Source organism: Tachypleus tridentatus, chromosome 11 (genome assembly GCF_004210375.1).
Source record: "Tachypleus tridentatus isolate NWPU-2018 chromosome 11, ASM421037v1, whole genome shotgun sequence".
NCBI lineage: Eukaryota > Metazoa > Arthropoda > Merostomata > Xiphosura > Limulidae > Tachypleus > Tachypleus tridentatus.
The window spans coordinates 80,525,566-80,545,562 of NC_134835.1; the positions used below are offsets into that span (position 1 = coordinate 80,525,566).

Below are 19,997 nucleotides of genomic sequence, written 5' to 3' on the forward strand. Positions count from 1 at the left end.
TCTATTTCCAAAGTTTCTTGTAATGCTACAGATTTTATCGAGAATTTATTTAAAAGCAACAGATGTTGTTATCTGGAGATGTCATAAATTTTTATATTAATTAATTATTTAGCTTAATAGAAGCTGTGTGTAGTACTATATTATAATAGTAGAAAAAGGTTTACACCGAATCTTTTTGTTATTGGTAAAAAACAAAAGTGCTTCTCTCTTTCCAGCCTCTCTCTATATATACAGAGCTACTTACTTATAAGTGAGACTGAACAAATGCCACACCGTTTCAATAGACTGTGTTTACTATGTGAAACTGGCTAGAAAACGTTTCCTTACTGATTGTATCGTAATTTGGGACACTTTTCAAAACCTACATATTTTGGTCTTGCTAATTAATGGTATTGACTCCGATATTCAGTGTATACGTGTAATCAATACTCAACAGCTTCTGTTTTCGGGTGTATCTGATGGTAATAAGTTAAGTATTGATGCTTAAGTGAAATCCCACAGTTCCAATACACACCCAGATTTTAACAGCAAGTATCCCACATGTAGTCACCAATTCAAATGTTGTGGGTTAATTAGTTTAAAGATGTTATACTTTTATTATCTAACGCTGTGCTTTGAGAAATAAGATTACACAATTAAAAAAATATTTCAAACCTGTGGTTTATACTGAAACCTAATTATTAGATTTTTTTAACACCACAGATGAAAAATTTTAGGACGTACGGTTAAAAAAAACGATATTTTCCCATTTGCTATAATTAATTGCCCTCTGTCGATATAAGTTAAAATTATATTAAACAATAACTTTGAATATAAACTCAAACTAGATATTAAATAAAAATATTAGTTTTATCTCGCAAATAGTCAGTTAAGTGCCCATGACTGCTAACTAGAAATGTTATTTTTAGAACTCTTGGAGGAATCTGTCTATACGTACGAAGTAACCGCGACTTGTGTCACAAAGGCAATACCAGACAAACTAAGTTTTTTTTATTATCTTAATATCCAGTTTAATTATAAAAAAAGTTCTGGCTATTTTCAAAATCTTGTTCTGAACGTTTCGAATATTATAATCTTAATGGTTGTAAATCTGGAGTTACTATAAGATACGAGAATAATGTGTTGAACATGTTAAAATCTTAATGGTTGTAATGTTAAATTAGTATAAGTCGCGAAAATAATATGCTGGACATGTTAAAATCTTAATGGTTATAATGTTAAATTCGTATAAGACACGAGAATAATATGTTCTTAATGTGTGTAATCTTAAATTAATAGAAGATACGAGAATGTTTGTTTGTTTTTTGAATTTCGCAAAAAGCGACTCGAGGGCTATCTGTGTTAGCCGTCCCTAATTTAGTCGTGTAAGACTAGAGGGAAGGTAGCTCGTTATTACCATTAATTCTTGGGTTACTCTTTCACCAACGAATAGTGTGATTGAGCGACACCTTATAACGTCCCCACCGCTGAAAGGGCAAGCATGTTTGGCGCGACGGAGATGCGAACCCGCAACCCTCCTATTACGAGTCGCACGCCTTAACACGCTTGGCCATCCCGGTCTCGATAGGAGAATGATAATTGGACTTAAATGCTGCAATTAACTGTACTACATCAAACAATCAAACTTCATACATTATTTATTAAAATACGGACTCCAGTTGTTTAAATTATCAATTGTAATAAAATATCGCAAGTAAAAGAATAAATAGTGTTGGAGAATTAAAGCTGCTTTCAATCACTTATGTTATTCAAAACATTTCATAATAAAACGAAACTATTTAACTTTTGCTGTTTCAACTAAGACAAAGGGTAAATGAAGCAGAGGGAAAAATTAGATGTCATGATCGTCCTTTTTATTCACTTGTCTTTACATTCATCAATGCTAATGATAAACAATAACATTCAATGACTGTATTTCATTACTCATTCAAGGCTAGAATTTCCTACTGAAAGAATTCTTTATTCGCTAAATTACTAGTTTGTTTGTTTGTTTTTGAATTTCGCACAAAGCTACTCGAGAGCTATCTGTGCTAGCCGTCCCTAATTTAGCAGTGTAAGACTGGAGGGAAGGTAGCTAGTCATCACCACCCACTGCCAACTCTTGGGTTACTCTTTTACCAACGAATAGTGGGATTGACCGAAACATTATAACGCCCCCACGGCTGCAAGGGCGAGCATGTTTGGCGCGAGGAGAAGGCGAACCCGCGACCCTTGGATTATGAGTCGAGTTGCTTAACCACCTGTCCATGTCGGGCCTTCGCTGATAATCAATGGTACAAATGTCTCATTGCTGATTTCTGTTGCTGTAAAAGCTTACGTATAGCAATATATTATGAATTTTTATTTCTAATCAAATTGTTTTGTCGCTACATTTCTGGTATTTCTCTTGCATTAATGTATTTTTCTCAGTGTAGTTTCATCGAAGATGTTTTGTAGTGAATGAACATTTTCTAACTGAAAATTGTTTGTTTGTATTTTATATTTTAGTTTCACGAGATAACAAATGTGGCATCGGGAAAGTGGTTAACTCGTTTAGCTCTAACGGTTCGTGGTTCTTGACCCGTTGTCACCAAAATATGCCCCGAATTTTGGGGCTGTGGATGAAGTATAAGAGTGACAGTCAAATCCCAGTATTTGGTCAGGTAAGAGTAATTCAAGAGTTGGTGGTGGATACTGTTGACTAGTTGCTCACACCCCTATTCTGTCAGTTTAAAAGCAAGATTAGTTATGCGTCAATAACTCTTGTGCAGTAATTTGTGAGATTATAAAAAAAAAAAAAAACGAAATCTTATGAGAGGAACATCTTTTCAGGTGTTTGCCTTCTAAGTACATCTTATAATAGCAATATCTTCTCTGGTATTTCTCTTCTAATTGCATCTTATGACAGCAACATCTTTTCGAGCGTTTCTCTTTCGCCTCCCACTTACCACAACAGTTCCTTCTCGAGTGCTTCATTTCCAAATACGTCTTACAACAACAGTATCTTCTTATAATAGTAACATCTTCTCAGATGTTTATCTTCTAAGTACACCGTATAAAACTGTATCGTTTCGTGCATCTGTTTTCCAATTTCCGCTTATAAATATTGCCACACTACTATCTTACATTCCTTGAAGAGGTTACTGCTTACGCAGATATGGGTATGGTTGTGAAATGGATGTATTTGGATTTTCAGAGACTAGTTGACAAAGTGCCACATCGTTAAAAATGATCTGTATTGGTGTGAGGATCAATTGGTTTTTGAGAGAAAACTGGCCGGAGTAGAAAGAGAGATGAGGGCTTGTTATAAATGGAGCTCAGTCAAACTGGATTAATGTTACAAATGAGGTATTTCAGGGTTCATTGTTAAAACCTTTGCTATTTTTATCTATATCAATGACATAGATAAAGGAATGGTTAATACATAACTTAAATTTGCTGATTATATTCACGTCTTGGGTGTTTCTGGCTGTGAAGAGAATGCCACTGCTTTAGGAAAGGATTTAGATTATAAGAGTTCGGCAACTAAATGTCAAGTGAGTTTTAATTATATAAAATGCAAGATATTGATTGTAAGATATCATAATATGAAATATGAGTATAATTTTTACTAGAGAAACCTCAACAATGTTATAGAAGAAAAGAATCTTAGTGTTCTAGTTGATCAATGCATTAAACTATCTAAATCTAAACACTGGGCTGTTGCTGATGAAAGTACAAATAGAATTTTAGGCTGTATCTATAGAAATTTTGAATGCTAGTCATATAGGTCATTGGTGAGGCCATGTTTGGAGTACTGCCTTCAGTTTCTTAGTTTAGGAAGGACATTGAATTGTTGGAAGGAGTTCGGCTAAAACAGTTTTTTTTTTCTAACAGTTGTTGTTGTTGTTTTTAATTAAGCACAAAGCTACACAATGGGCTATCTGTGCTCTGCCCACCACGGGTATCGAAACACGGATTTTAGCGTTGTAAGTCCGCAGATATACCGCTGGATCATTGGGGGGCGTTTTCTAACAGAGTAGTTGGTGTTTGGTATGGGTTGCCTTCAGATGCGGTAAGTTTAAATAAAGACTTGATAAATATCTCAATATTAAGGACTGCTCCTGAGTTCAGTTGACTGGATGCGAGAGCCAAGATGTTGTCCTCACATTTCAGGTTATGATAACAGCAGCATCTTCTCTGACGTTTCACTTGTAATTATGTCTTTTAATGGTAGTATATTCTCACACTCAGTTTTTGTGCTAATAGCTATCTGAGGGGTGTTTCAACACGTGTTGTGCACTTTGTATGTATTTTGTTTATAGACAGGTCTCGAAGGTAAAGCTAAACGGACGACTTTTTGGTATATTCACTTCTTCAAGAATTTATTAAGTATATGTTATGTGTCACGCATAATATTCAGAAACGCGCGAATTACAATTGACACGCCTTATCTCTCGTCGTCGAAATTTGCCGGCAGGTGGAAGGCACGAGGATATGAGACGCTCCAATTCAAGGCCACGGTCGCATGACATCATCTAAGCACGATACTTTGTTAAGCGTTCGTTATCCATCAATCACGAGGAATCAGAGGGTCCACGAACAGGATGCTTGCTCGAAAGGTTTGCCTGCAGATTTGTAGTTGTGAAGAAAAATTGTCTAACTTTTTATCCGCCTGTTTAATTATATACTCAAATCTTTGTTGGCTTAGTAGGTTTAAGTATGTACTATATATACAGCAAGAAAAGGTATACCTACCTATATATATTTGACATATATACATGTTTTTAGGCGTAAGAAATTAACAAAGTGACATGAACTGTTACATGCGAAACAGACATGTAATTTCAGAAGTCTTGTTACAAAGAAATTAACAAAGTGACATGAACTGTTACATGCGAAACAGACATGTAATTTCAGAAGTCTTGTTACAAATCACTGCATCGACTGGCATCAGCGAAACCAATTGTTTTTTTGTTTTTTTTATCAGAGAAATTAAGTATTTTCATTTAACCCTTAACTTACAAACCCCATTTTATTCTCTTGGTAACAACGTTCACCAGCGATGGGTTTCATATATTGCATCATATTTAGTAGACCCGGCATGGCCAAGTAGTTAAGGCATTCGACTCGTAATCCGAGGGTTGCGGGTTCGAATCCCCATCATACTAAACATGCTCACCCTTTCAGTCATGGGAGTGTTATAAAGTTACGGTCAATTCCACTATTCGTTGGTAAAAGAGTAGCCCAACAGTTGGCGGTGGGTGGTGATGACTAGCTGCCTTCCCTCTAGTTTTACACTGCTAAATTAGGGACGGCTAGTGGAGATAACACTCGAGTAGCTTTGCGTGAAATTCACAACAAACCAAGACGTATTTAGTAATGTTATGTTTTTGCCTGTTAGAAAACTGAATGAAAATGATGGAAGGCAAAATGAAAGCACTCATTTTCTATTATAATAGTTATAAGCCATTAGTATTAGGCCCATTTTATCTTTTAACATTACATTCTTTATTCAGTCTCTTAGGTTTTTTTTTATTTTTAAGAAACAAAATAAAAGTGTATTACAATGTTTCAACCATACTATGTTTCTCTCCCTCTGTATCCATAGGCAATGACGTGACTTGGTCAATACATATTTCATCAGACGGATTGGAACAAAACAAACAAAGCAGTGACAGGATGAGTATTTATAAAAGTCATTTGTTACAACAACAATTATTATAGTGTAAAAACCAGCTTAGAGAAAGTCGTCCATATTGGAACAACATGTATTATCATTCTTCTATTATTTCCTGTTCCTCAATGTAAATTTGCAGAATAAATGTATTAAAAGAGTTATAAAATTAACATATTATAATAATATAAAACATTAACAAACATATACATCATATGATGTTTGATTATTTTTTATAAATAACAAACTCTAATTTTAATTATGATTTTCACAAATATTTTATCACACTGACGACTTTGTGCTAATATTTTAGAACACACAGAATGTATCACTTCATTTTTCAGTGTTTACAGCTGGTAACTTGCCACTTTCATCAGAGGATACGAACTACGTGTTAAACTTGTTTTTCCCAAGCAACTTTTAAAGTTTTTAAAACATATATATTCAGAATGTCAGGTGCTTGCATTATTTTTATGAATGATCACATGTTTGTTCTTTCTTTCAACCTACAGTGACGTTAGCGATATCAGTGAGATTGATGATATATTTTGCTGTATAAAATTATCGTATTTATACTGCATTAGTAACTTGTAGTAAGATTCGTTTACGTGTTATTGTATCTATCGATCGGGATATAGCCTTCAAGTGGTTTGGTGACTTTGGCTAAGAGTTTCTTATGGGTAATTTTAACTATCAATCTAGATATTATCTGTAAAGTGTGTTTCCAATAACCATTTTTGGGTATAGCATGTCATTGCAGGTTTCGTTTAGGAATGTTGACTTTATAAGGTAATGTGTTTGTTTTGGATGGAATAACTCATGCATGGTTCTTTAAATGATCGAACTCGGTAATCCATACCTGTTGTTTGTCTTTCTTAAAACAATCGAACTCGGTAATCCATACCTGTTGTTTGTCTTTCTTAAAACGATCGAACTCGGTAATCCACACCTGTTGTTTGTCTTTCTTAAAACGATCGAACTCGGTAATCCACACCTGTTGTTTGTATTTCTCTAAACGATCGAACTCTGTAATTCATACCTGTTGTTTGTCTTTTTTTAAATGATCGAACTCGGTAATCCATACCTGTTGTTTGTCTTTTTTTAAATGATCGAACTCGGTAGTCCATACCTGTTGTTTGTCTTTTTTTAAATGATCGAACTCGGTAGTCCATACCTGTTGTTTGTCTTTTTTTAAATGATCGAACTCGGTAATCCATACTTGTTGTTTGTTTTTCTTTAAACGATCGAACTTGGTAATCCATACCTGTTGTTTGTCTTTCTTTAAATGATCGAACTCGGTAATTCATACCTGTTGTTTGTCTTTTTTTAAATGATCGAACTCGGTAATCCATACTTGTTGTTTGTTTTTCTCTAAACGATTAACTCGATAATTCATACCTGTTGTTCGTCTTTTTTTAAACGATCGAACTCTGTAATTCATACCTATTGTTTGTCTTTCTTTAAACGACCGAACTCGGTAATTCATACCTGTTGTTTGTCTTTCTCTAAACGATTAACTCGGTGATTCATACCTGTTGTTTGTCTTTCTCTAAACGATTAACTCGGTAATTCATACCTGTTGTTCGTCTTTTTTTAAACGATCGAACTCGGTAATCCATACCTGTTGTTTGTTTTTCTTTAAATGATCGTTGTCGGTAATCCATATCTGTTGTTTGTATTTCTCTAAACGATCGAACTCGGTAATCTATACCTGTTGTTTGTCTTTCTTTAAATGATCGAACTCGGTAATTCATACCTGTTGTTTGTCTTTTTTTAAATGATCGAACTCGGTAATCCATACTTGTTGTTTGTTTTCCTTTAAACGATCGAACTCGGTAATACACATCTTTCTCTAAATGATCGAACTCGGTAATCCATACCTGTTGTTTATTTTTCTTTAAACGATCGAACTCGGTAATCCATACCTATTGTTTGTCTTTCTTTAAACGACCAAACTCGGTAATTCATACCTGTTGTTTGTCTTTCTCTGTTGTTTGTATTTCTCTAAACGATCAAACTCGGTAATCCATACCTATTGTTTGTCTTTCTTTAAACGACCGAACTCGGTAATTCATACCTGTTGTTTGTCTTTCTCTAAACGATTAACTCGGTAATTCATACTTGTTGTTTGTCTTTCTCTAAACGATTAACTCGGTAATTCATACCTGTTGTTTGTCTTTCTCTAAACGATCGAACTCGGTAATCCATACCTATTGTTTGTCTTTCTTTAAACGATCGAACTCGGTAATCCATATCTGTTGTTTGTATTTCTCTAAACGATCGAACTCGGTAATAATTCATACCTGTTGTTCGTCTTTCTCTAAATGATCGAAATCGGTAATCCATACCTGTTGTTTGTTTTTCTTTAAATGATCGTTGTCGGTAATCCATATCTGTTGTTTGTATTTCTCTAAACGATCGAACTCGGTAATACATACCTGTTGTTTGTATTTCTTTAAATGATCGAACTCGGTAATTCATACCTGTTGTTTGTCTTTCTTTAAACGATCGAACTCGGTAATACACATCTTTCTCTAAATGATCGAACTCGGTAATCCATACCTGTTGTTTCTTTTTCTTTAAACGATCGAACTCGAACTCGGTAATTCATACATGTTGTTTGTCTTTCTTTAAACGATCAAACTCGGTAATCCATATCTGTTGTTTGTATTTCTAAACGATCGAACTCGGTAATACATACCTGTTGTTTGTATTTCTTTAAATGATCGAACTCGGTAATTCATACCTGTTGTTTGTCTTTCTTTAAACGATTAACTCTGTAATTCATACCTGTTGTTCGTCTTTCTCTAAACGATCGAGCTCGGTAATCCATACCTGTTGTTTGTCTGTTGTTTGTATTTCTCTAAACGATCGAACTCGTTAATCTATACCTGTCGTTTGTCTTTCTTTAAATGATCGAACTCGGTAATTCATACCTGCTGTTTCTCCTTTTCTAATTGATCGGTGTCGGTAATACATACCTGTTGTTTGTATTTCTCTAAACGACCGAACTCGGTAATCTATACCTGTTGTTTGTCTTTCTTTAAATGATCGAACTCGGTAATTCATACCTGTTGTTTGTCTTTCTTTAAACGATTAACTCGGTAATTCATACCTGTTGTTTGTATTTCTTTAAATGATCGAACTCTGTAATTCATACCTGTTGTTCGTCTTTCTCTAAGCGATCGAAGTCGGTAATCCATACCTGTTGTTCGTCTTTCTCTAAACGATCGAGCTCGGTAATCCATATCTGTTGTTTGTATTTCTCTAAACGATCGAACTCGTTAATCTATACCTGTCGTTTGTCTTTCTTTAAATGATCGAACTCGGTAATTCATACCTGCTGTTTCTCCTTTTCTAATTGATCGGTGTCGGTAATACATACCTGTTGTTTGTATTTCTCTAAACGACCGAACTCGGTAATCTATACCTGTTGTTTGTCTTTCTTTAAATGATCGAACTCGGTAATTCATACCTGTTGTTTGTCTTTCTTTAAACGATTAACTCGGTAATTCATACCTGTTGTTTGTATTTCTTTAAACGATCGAACTCTGTAATTCATACCTGTTGTTCGTCTTTCTCTAAACGATCAAACTCGGTAATCCATACCTGTTGTTCGTCTTTCTCTAAACGATCGAAGTTGGTAATCGTGCCTGTTGTTTGTATTTCTCAAAACGACCGAACTCGGTAATTCATACCTGTTGTTCGTCTTTCTCTAAACGATCGAACTCGGTAATCCATATCTGTTGTTTGTATTTCTCTAAACGATCGAACTCGGTAATCCATACCTGTCGAACTCGGTAATCCATACCTGTTGTTTTTCTTTCTTTAAATGATCAATCTCGGTAATCCATACCTGTTGTTCGTCTTTCTCTAAACGATCGAAGTTGGTAATCCATACCTGTTGTTTGTATTTCTCTAAACGACCGAACTCGGTAATTCATACCTGTTGTTTGTCTTTCTTTAAATGATCGAACTCGGTAATCCATATCTGTTGTTTGTATTTCTCTAACGATCGAACTCGGTAATCCATACCTGCTGTTTGTCCTTCTCTAATTGATCGCTGTCGGTAATACATACCTGTTGTTTGTATTTCTTTAAACGATCGAACTCTGTAATTCATACCTGTTGTTCGTCTTTCTCTAAGCGATCGAAGTCGGTAATCCATACCTGTTGTTCGTCTTTCTCTAAACGATCGAGCTCGGTAATCCATACCTGTTGTTTGTTTTTCTTTAAATGATCGTTGTCGGTAATCCATATCTGTTGTTTGTATTTCTCTAAACGATCGAACTCGTTAATCTATACCTGTCGTTTGTCTTTCTTTAAATGATCGAACTCGGTAATTCATACCTGCTGTTTCTCCTTTTCTAATTGATCGGTGTCGGTAATACATACCTGTTGTTTGTATTTCTCTAAACGACCGAACTCGGTAATCTATACCTGTTGTTTGTATTTCTTTAAACGATCGAACTCTGTAATTCATACCTGTTGTTCGTCTTTCTCTAAACGATCAAACTCGGTAATCCATACCTGTTGTTCGTCTTTCTCTAAACGATCGAAGTTGGTAATCCATGCCTGTTGTTTGTATTTCTCAAAACGACCGAACTCGGTAATTCATACCTGTTGTTCGTCTTTCTCTAAACGATCGAACTCTGTAATTCATACCTGTTGTTCGTCTTTCTCTAAACGATCGAACTCGGTAATCCATACCTGTTGTTTTTCTTTCTTCAAACGACCGAACTCGGTAATTCATATCTGTTGTTTGTATTTCTTTAAACGATCGAACTCGGTAATACACATCTTTCTCTAAATGATCGAACTCGGTAATCCATACCTGTTGTTTATTTTTCTTTAAACGATCGAACTCGGTAATCCATACCTATTGTTTGTCTTTCTTTAAACGACCGAACTCGGTAATTCATACCTGTTGTTTGTCTTTCTCTAAACGATTAACTCGGTAATTCATACTTGTTGTTTGTCTTTCTCTAAACGATTAACTCGGTAATTCATACCTATTGTTTGTTTTTCTTTAAACGATCGAACTCGGTAATCCATATCTGTTGTTTGTATTTCTCTAAACGATCAAACTCGGTAATCCATACCTATTGTTTGTCTTTCTTTAAACGACCGAACTCGGTAATTCATACCTGTTGTTTGTCTTTCTCTAAACGATTAACTCGGTAATTCATACTTGTTGTTTGTCTTTCTCTAAACGATCGAACTCTGTAATTCATACCTGTTGTTTGTCTTTCTTTAAACGATCGAACTCGGTAATCCATTCCTATTGTTTGTCTTTCTTTAAACGATCGAACTCGGTAATCCATATCTGTTGTTTGTATTTCTCTAAACGATCGAACTCGGTAATCTATACCTGCCGTTTGCCTTTCTATAAATGATCGGTGTCGGTAATCCATACCTGTTGTTTGTATTTCTCTAAACGATCAAACTCGGTAATCCATACCTATTGTTTGTCTTTCTTTAAACGACCGAACTCGGTAATTCATACCTGTTGTTTGTCTTTCTCTAAACGATTAATTCGGTAATTCATACCTGTTGTTTGTCTTTCTCTAAACGATTAACTCGGTAATTCATACCTGTTGTTCGTCTTTCTCTAAACGATCGAACTCGGTAATCCATACCTGTTGTTTGTTTTTCTTTAAATGATCGTTGTCGGTAATCCATATCTGTTGTTTGTATTTCTCTAAACGATCGAACTCGGTAATCTATACCTGTTGTTTGTCTTTCTTTAAATGATCGAACTCGGTAATTCATACCTGTTGTTTGTCTTTCTTTAAGCGATTAACTCGGTAATTCATATCTGTTGTTTGTATTTCTTTAAGCGATCGAACTCGGTAATACACATCTTTCTCTAAATGATCGAACTCGGTAATCCATACCTGTTGTTTATTTTTCTTTAAACGATCGAACTCGGTAATCCATACCTATTGTTTGTCTTTCTTTAAACGACCAAACTCGGTAATTCATACCTGTTGTTTGTATTTCTCTAAACGATCAAACTCGGTAATCCATACCTATTGTTTATCTTTCTTTAAACGACCGAACTCGGTAATTCATACCTGTTGTTTGTCTTTCTCTAAACGATTAACTCTGTAATTCATACTTGTTGTTTGTCTTTCTCTAAACGATTAACTCGGTAATTCATACCTGTTGTTTGTCTTTCTCTGAACGATCGAACTCGGTTATCCATACCTGTTGTTTGTCTTTTTTTAAATGATCGAACTCGGTAATTCATACATGTTGTTTGTCTTTCTTTAAACGATCAAACTCGGTAATCCATATCTGTTGTTTGTATTTCTCTAAACGATCGAACTCGGTAATACATACCTGTTGTTTGTATTTCTTTAAATGATCGAACTCGGTAATTCATACCTGTTGTTTGTCTTTCTTTAAACGATTAACTCTGTAATCCATATCTGTTGTTTGTATTTCTCTAAACGATCGAACTCGTTAATCTATACCTGTCGTTTGTCTTTCTTTAAATGATCGAACTCGGTAATTCATACCTGCTGTTTCTCCTTTTCTAATTGATCGGTGTCGGTAATACATACCTGTTGTTTGTATTTCTCTAAACGACCGAACTCGGTAATCTATACCTGTTGTTTGTCTTTCTTTAAATGATCGAACTCGGTAATTCATACCTGTTGTTTGTCTTTCTTTAAACGATTAACTCGGTAATTCATACCTGTTGTTTGTATTTCTTTAAACGATCGAACTCTGTAATTCATACCTGTTGTTCGTCTTTCTCTAAACGATCAAACTCGGTAATCCATACCTGTTGTTCGTCTTTCTCTAAACGATCGAAGTTGGTAATCGTGCCTGTTGTTTGTATTTCTCAAAACGACCGAACTCGGTAATTCATACCTGTTGTTCGTCTTTCTCTAAACGATCGAACTCTGTAATTCATACCTGTTGTTCGTCTTTCTCTAAACGATCGAACTCGGTAATCCATACCTGTTGTTTTTCTTTCTTTAAATGATCAATCTCGGTAATCCATACCTGTTGTTCGTCTTTCTCTAAACGATCGAAGTTGGTAATCCATACCTGTTGTTTGTATTTCTCTAAACGACCGAACTCGGTAATTCATACCTGTTGTTTGTCTTTCTTTAAATGATCGAACTCGGTAATCCATATCTGTTGTTTGTATTTCTCTAAACGATCGAACTCGGTAATCCATACCTGCTGTTTGTCCTTCTCTAATTGATCGCTGTCGGTAATACATACCTGTTGTTTGTATTTCTTTAAACGATCGAACTCTGTAATTCATACCTGTTGTTCGTCTTTCTCTAAGCGATCGAAGTCGGTAATCCATACCTGTTGTTCGTCTTTCTCTAAACGATCGAGCTCGGTAATCCATACCTGTTGTTTGTTTTTCTTTAAATGATCGTTGTCGGTAATCCATATCTGTTGTTTGTATTTCTCTAAACGATCGAACTCGTTAATTTATACCTGTCGTTTGTCTTTCTTTAAATGATCGAACTCGGTAATTCATACCTGCTGTTTCTCCTTTTCTAATTGATCGGTGTCGGTAATACATACCTGTTGTTTGTATTTCTCTAAACGACCGAACTCGGTAATCTATACCTGTTGTTTGTCTTTCTTTAAATGATCGAACTCGGTAATTCATACCTGTTGTTTGTCTTTCTTTAAACGATTAACTCGGTAATTCATACCTGTTGTTTGTATTTCTTTAAACGATCGAACTCTGTAATTCATACCTGTTGTTCGTCTTTCTCTAAACGATCAAACTCGGTAATCCATACCTATTGTTCGTCTTTCTCTAAACGATCGAAGTTGGTAATCCATGCCTGTTGTTTGTATTTCTCAAAACGACCGAACTCGGTAATTCATACCTGTTGTTCGTCTTTCTCTAAACGATCGAACTCTGTAATTCATACCTGTTGTTCGTCTTTCTCTAAACGATCGAACTCGGTAATCCATACCTGTTGTTTTTCTTTCTTCAAACGACCGAACGCGGTAATTCATATCTGTTGTTTGTATTTCTTTAAACGATCGAACTCGGTAATACACATCTTTCTCTAAATGATCGAACTCGGTAATCCATACCTGTTGTTTATTTTTCTTTAAACGATCGAACTCGGTAATCCATACCTATTGTTTGTCTTTCTTTAAACGACCGAACTCGGTAATTCATACCTGTTGTTTGTCTTTCTCTAAACGATTAACTCGGTAATTCATACTTGTTGTTTGTCTTTCTCTAAACGATTAACTCGGTAATTCATACCTATTGTTTGTTTTTCTTTAAACGATCGAACTCGGTAATCCATATCTGTTGTTTGTATTTCTCTAAACGATCAAACTCGGTAATCCATACCTATTGTTTGTCTTTCTTTAAACGACCGAACTCGGTAATTCATACCTGTTGTTTGTCTTTCTCTAAACGATTAACTCGGTAATTCATACTTGTTGTTTGTCTTTCTCTAAACGATCGAACTCTGTAATTCATACCTGTTGTTTGTCTTTCTTTAAACGATCGAACTCGGTAATCCATTCCTATTGTTTGTCTTTCTTTAAACGATCGAACTCGGTAATCCATATCTGTTGTTTGTATTTCTCTAAACGATCGAACTCGGTAATCTATACCTGCCGTTTGTCTTTCTATAAATGATCGGTGTCGGTAATCCATACCTGTTGTTTGTATTTCTCTAAACGATCAAACTCGGTAATCCATACCTATTGTTTGTCTTTCTTTAAACGACCGAACTCGGTAATTCATACCTGTTGTTTGTCTTTCTCTAAACGATTAATTCGGTAATTCATACCTGTTGTTTGTCTTTCTCTAAACGATTAACTCGGTAATTCATACCTGTTGTTCGTCTTTCTCTAAACGATCGAACTCGGTAATCCATACCTGTTGTTTGTTTTTCTTTAAGTGATCGTTGTCGGTAATCCATATCTGTTGTTTGTATTTCTCTAAACGATCGAACTCGGTAATCTATACCTGTTGTTTGTCTTTCTTTAAATGATCGAACTCGGTAATTCATACCTGTTGTTTGTCTTTCTTTAAGCGATTAACTCGGTAATTCATATCTGTTGTTTGTATTTCTTTAAGCGATCGAACTCGGTAATACACATCTTTCTCTAAAAGATCGAACTCGGTAATCCATACCTGTTGTTTATTTTTCTTTAAACGATCGAACTCGGTAATCCATACCTATTGTTTGTCTTTCTTTAAACGACCAAACTCGGTAATTCATACCTGTTGTTTGTATTTCTCTAAACGATCAAACTCGGTAATCCATACCTATTGTTTATCTTTCTTTAAACGACCGAACTCGGTAATTCATACCTGTTGTTTGTCTTTCTCTAAACGATTAACTCGGTAATTCATACTTGTTGTTTGTCTTTCTCTAAACGATTAACTCGGTAATTCATACCTGTTGTTTGTATTTCTCTAAACGATCGAACTCTGTAATTCATACCTGTTGTTCGTCTTTCTCTAAATGATCGAACTCGGTAATCCATACCTGTTGTTTGTTTTTCTTTAAATGATCGTTGTCGGTAATCCATATCTGTTGTTTGTATTTCTCTAAACGATCGAACTCGGTAATACATACCTGTTGTTTGTATTTCTTTAAATGATCGAACTCGGTAATTCATACCTGTTGTTTGTCTTTCTTTAAACGATTAACTCGGTAATTTATACCTGTTGTTTGTATTTCTTTAAACGATCGAACTCGGTAATACACATCTTTCTCTAAATGATCGAACTCGGTAATCCATACCTGTTGTTTCTTTTTCTTTAAACGACCGAACTCGGTAATTCATACCTGTTGTTTGTCTTTCTTTAAACGATTAACTCTGTAATTCATACCTGTTGTTCGTCTTTCTCTAAACGATCGAACTCGATAATCCATACCTGTTGTTTGTCTTTCTTTAAATGATCAAACTCGGTAATCCATACCTGTTGTTCGTCTTTCTCTAAACGATCGAAGTTGGTAATCCATGCCTGTTGTTTGTATTTCTCAAAACGACCGAACTCGGTAATTCATACCTGTTGTTCGTCTTTCTCTAAGCGATCGAAGTCGGTAATCCATACCTGTTGTTCGTCTTTCTCTAAACGATCGAGCTCGGTAATCCATACCTGTTGTTTGTTTTTCTTTAAATGATCGTTGTCGGTAATCCATATCTGTTGTTTGTATTTCTCTAAACGATCGAACTCGTTAATCTATACCTGTCGTTTGTCTTTCTTTAAATGATCGAACTCGGTAATTCATACCTGCTGTTTCTCCTTTTCTAATTGATCGGTGTCGGTAATACATACCTGTTGTTTGTATTTCTCTAAACGACCGAACTCGGTAATCTATACCTGTTGTTTGTCTTTCTTTAAATGATCGAACTCGGTAATTCATACCTGTTGTTTGTCTTTCTTTAAACGATTAACTCGGTAATTCATACCTGTTGTTTGTATTTCTTTAAACGATCGAACTCTGTAATTCATACCTGTTGTTCGTCTTTCTCTAAACGATCAAACTCGGTAATCCATACCTGTTGTTCGTCTTTCTCTAAACGATCGAAGTTGGTAATCCATGCCTGTTGTTTGTATTACTCAAAACGACCGAACTCGGTAATTCATACCTGTTGTTCGTCTTTCTCTAAACGATCGAACTCTGTAATTCATACCTGTTGTTCGTCTTTCTCTAAACGATCGAACTCGGTAATCCATACCTGTTGTTTTTCTTTCTTTAAATGATCAATCTCGGTAATCCATACCTGTTGTTCGTCTTTCTCTAAACGATCGAAGTTGGTAATCCATACCTGTTGTTTGTATTTCTCTAAACGACCGAACTCGGTAATTAATACCTGTTGTTTGTCTTTCTTTAAACGATTAACTCTGTAATTCATACCTGTTGTTCGTCTTTCTCTAAACGATCGAACTCGATAATCCATACCTGTTGTTTGTCTTTCTTTAAATGATCAAACTCGGTAATCCATACCTGTTGTTCGTCTTTCTCTAAACGATCGAAGTTGGTAATCCATGCCTGTTGTTTGTATTTCTCAAAACGACCGAACTCGGTAATTCATACCTGTTGTTCGTCTTTCTCTAAGCGATCGAAGTCGGTAATCCATACCTGTTGTTCGTCTTTCTCTAAACGATCGAGCTCGGTAATCCATACCTGTTGTTTGTTTTCTTTAAATGATCGTTGTCGGTAATCCATATCTGTTGTTTGTATTTCTCTAAACGATCGAACTCGTTAATCTATACCTGTCGTTTGTCTTTCTTTAAATGATCGAACTCGGTAATTCATACCTGCTGTTTCTCCTTTTCTAATTGATCGGTGTCGGTAATACATACCTGTTGTTTGTATTTCTCTAAACGACCGAACTCGGTAATCTATACCTGTTGTTTGTCTTTCTTTAAATGATCGAACTCGGTAATTCATACCTGTTGTTTGTCTTTCTTTAAACGATTAACTCGGTAATTCATACCTGTTGTTTGTATTTCTTTAAACGATCGAACTCTGTAATTCATACCTGTTGTTCGTCTTTCTCTAAACGATCAAACTCGGTAATCCATACCTGTTGTTCGTCTTTCTCTAAACGATCGAAGTTGGTAATCCATGCCTGTTGTTTGTATTACTCAAAACGACCGAACTCGGTAATTCATACCTGTTGTTCGTCTTTCTCTAAACGATCGAACTCTGTAATTCATACCTGTTGTTCGTCTTTCTCTAAACGATCGAAGTTGGTAATCCATACCTGTTGTTTGTATTTCTCTAAACGACCGAACTCGGTAATTCATACCTGTTGTTTGTCTTTCTTTAAATGATCGAACTCGGTAATCCATATCTGTTGTTTGTATTTCTCTAAACGATCGAACTCGGTAATCCATACCTGCTGTTTGTCCTTCTCTAATTGATCGCTGTCGGTAATACATACCTGTTGTTTGTATTTCTTTAAACGATCGAACTCTGTAATTCATACCTGTTGTTCGTCTTTCACTAAACGATCAAACTCGGTAATCCATACCTGTTGTTCGTCTTTCTCTAAACGATCGAAGTTGGTAATCCATGCCTGTTGTTTGTATTTCTCAAAACGACCGAACTCGGTAATTCATACCTGTTGTTCGTCTTTCTCTAAACGATCGAACTCTGTAATTCATACCTGTTGTTCGTCTTTCTCTAAACGATCGAACTCGGTAATCCATACCTGTTGTTTTTCTTTCTTTAAATGATCAATCTCGGTAATCCATACCTGTTGTTCGTCTTTCTCTAAACGATCGAAGTTGGTAATCCATACCTGTTGTTTGTATTTCTCTAAACGACCGAACTCGGTAATTCATACCTGTTGTTTGTCTTTCTCTGAACGATCGAACTCGGTTATCCATACCTGTTGTTTGTCTTTTTTTAAATGATCGAACTCGGTAATTCATACATGTTGTTTGTCTTTCTTTAAACGATCAAACTCGGTAATCCATATCTGTTGCTCGTCTTTCTCTAAACGATCGAAGTTGGTAATCCATACCTGTTGTTTGTATTTTTCTAAATGACCGAACTCGGTAATTCATACCTGTTGTTTGTCTTTCTTTAAATGATCGAACTCGGTAATCCATATCTGTTGTTTGTATTTCTCTGAACGATCAAACTCGGTAATCCATACCTATTGTTTGTCGTTCTTTAAACGACCGAACTCGGTAATCCATATCTGTTGTTTAATTGTGTTTTTTCTTTCAAGTTTAGGTGTCTTTGCTTTGAAGATTTTTTATACGGGGGAAGGGCAGGAGAAGAAGACAAAACCTATTAATTGCCCCCAGTGGCACAGCAGTATGTGTGTGTACTTACAACGCTAGAAATCGGGATTCGATACGTGTGGTGGGCAAAGCCCAGATATCCCATTGTGTAGTTACGTATTTAATTACAAATAAACAAAACTTACCTAATCAGTGATGTCGAGAAACCCACTTGTTGAGAAATTTATATGCAAAAACGGCTTGTTTGGGTTGAGAAAATATTTTACATAGAAGGTCGAAACGTTGTTCGCTCTTCTATGTAAAATATTTTCTCAACCCAAACGAGCCGTTTTTGCATATAAAAAACTTACCTAATCCTTTCAACACTAGAAATTATTAGATTATCTATACCTTTACCATATGAAGAACGTTATATAAACAGGAAAATTCACTCGAATGATTCTTCGGGCACACGTTGTGGATAAGAAAACGACTAGAAAATGTAATGTGTTCTGATGTGTCACATTCCGCCACTTTATTCTCCGATGATCAACTAAACATATGAATAAAACCAAGGCATTGATACCGCTTATACTGTTTTGACAGTGGAATCTGGAAGAGGTGATAAAATGAATAGGGAAGTGACTGGTTGGGTTTGTCGTTTTGTCGCTCTTTGCAGGACGAATAGCATAGAGGTATGTTCTTAAGTATTGTTAACAATCACGTCTAGCCCGCAGTTTTAGCACGATGAACTATTTCAAACCAGTAATTCAACATGAGTCCACGCATGTCCTGTTCGAAACTCGTATTCGAGAGCAATAAATTCACTTCCGTTTTCAGAAATCCCAATAAATTGATCCAAAACTCAGTGATTATCTTATCTTGAAGGTTGCGTTTGTGAACAGTAGCATGTCTGAGGACTTATAATGTTAGAACCGCGTTTCAATACCCAATGTGGGCAGATAATAGATAGCTCTTTGTATAGGTTTGTCCATACCTCCAAAAGAAACGCACAAACCTTAACACTGTGCTAATATCTGTCAAGTAATAGACTAAAGTTGAATAATACATCTCCGGTATTTCTTGGAGGTCATGCCAATCCGTTGATTTTAACATACCTCCTATGTTTTTTGGAGGTCATGCCAATCCAATATTTTAAACACACCTCCGATATTTTTTTGAGGTCATGCCAATCCGAGATTTTAATCACACCTCCGATATTTTTTGGAGGTCATGCTAATCCGATATTTTAAACACACCTCCGATATATTTTGGAGGTCATGCCAATCTGATATTTTAAACACACCTACGGTATTTTTTGGAGGCCATGCCACTCCAAGATTTTAAATACACCTACAGTATTTCTTGGAGGCCATGCCACTCCAAGATTTTAAATCATGGCAACAGATGAAACAAATAAATAAGAGGAATGGAGTCTAATAAAGTTCCCAGTTAATGTAGTTTTCGTATAGAGGGCTATTTGCATACTGTATTTAACTTTTTTTAAAATATCATACTGGGCAAGGTATTCGAGTATTTCCTGGTTTTGTTTTTTCTTATTTTTATTTCAAGCGAAAGTATAAAAAATCACAGTGTAGTTGAATTTTGGTTGTCGAAGAAAACACGAATTGTTGTATGTTACCACATTTTTAA

At 35.5% G+C, this 19,997-nt stretch overlaps 1 protein-coding gene and 1 long non-coding RNA gene across 3 annotated transcripts in view; one reads left to right on the forward strand and one right to left on the reverse strand.

Annotated features, from left to right (window-relative positions):
* Positions 1-5,787, forward strand: part of LOC143232585 (uncharacterized) — a 29,605-nt gene extending 23,818 nt beyond the window's left edge. The window contains exon 3 of the long non-coding RNA XR_013017613.1: positions 5,570-5,787. This is a non-coding gene — a long non-coding RNA (uncharacterized LOC143232585). The remainder of the gene's footprint in view (positions 1-5,569) is intronic.
* LOC143232583 (tyrosine-protein kinase RYK-like) overlaps positions 1-19,997 on the reverse strand; it is a 164,000-nt gene that overhangs the window by 88,798 nt on the left and 55,205 nt on the right. The window lies entirely within an intron of this gene.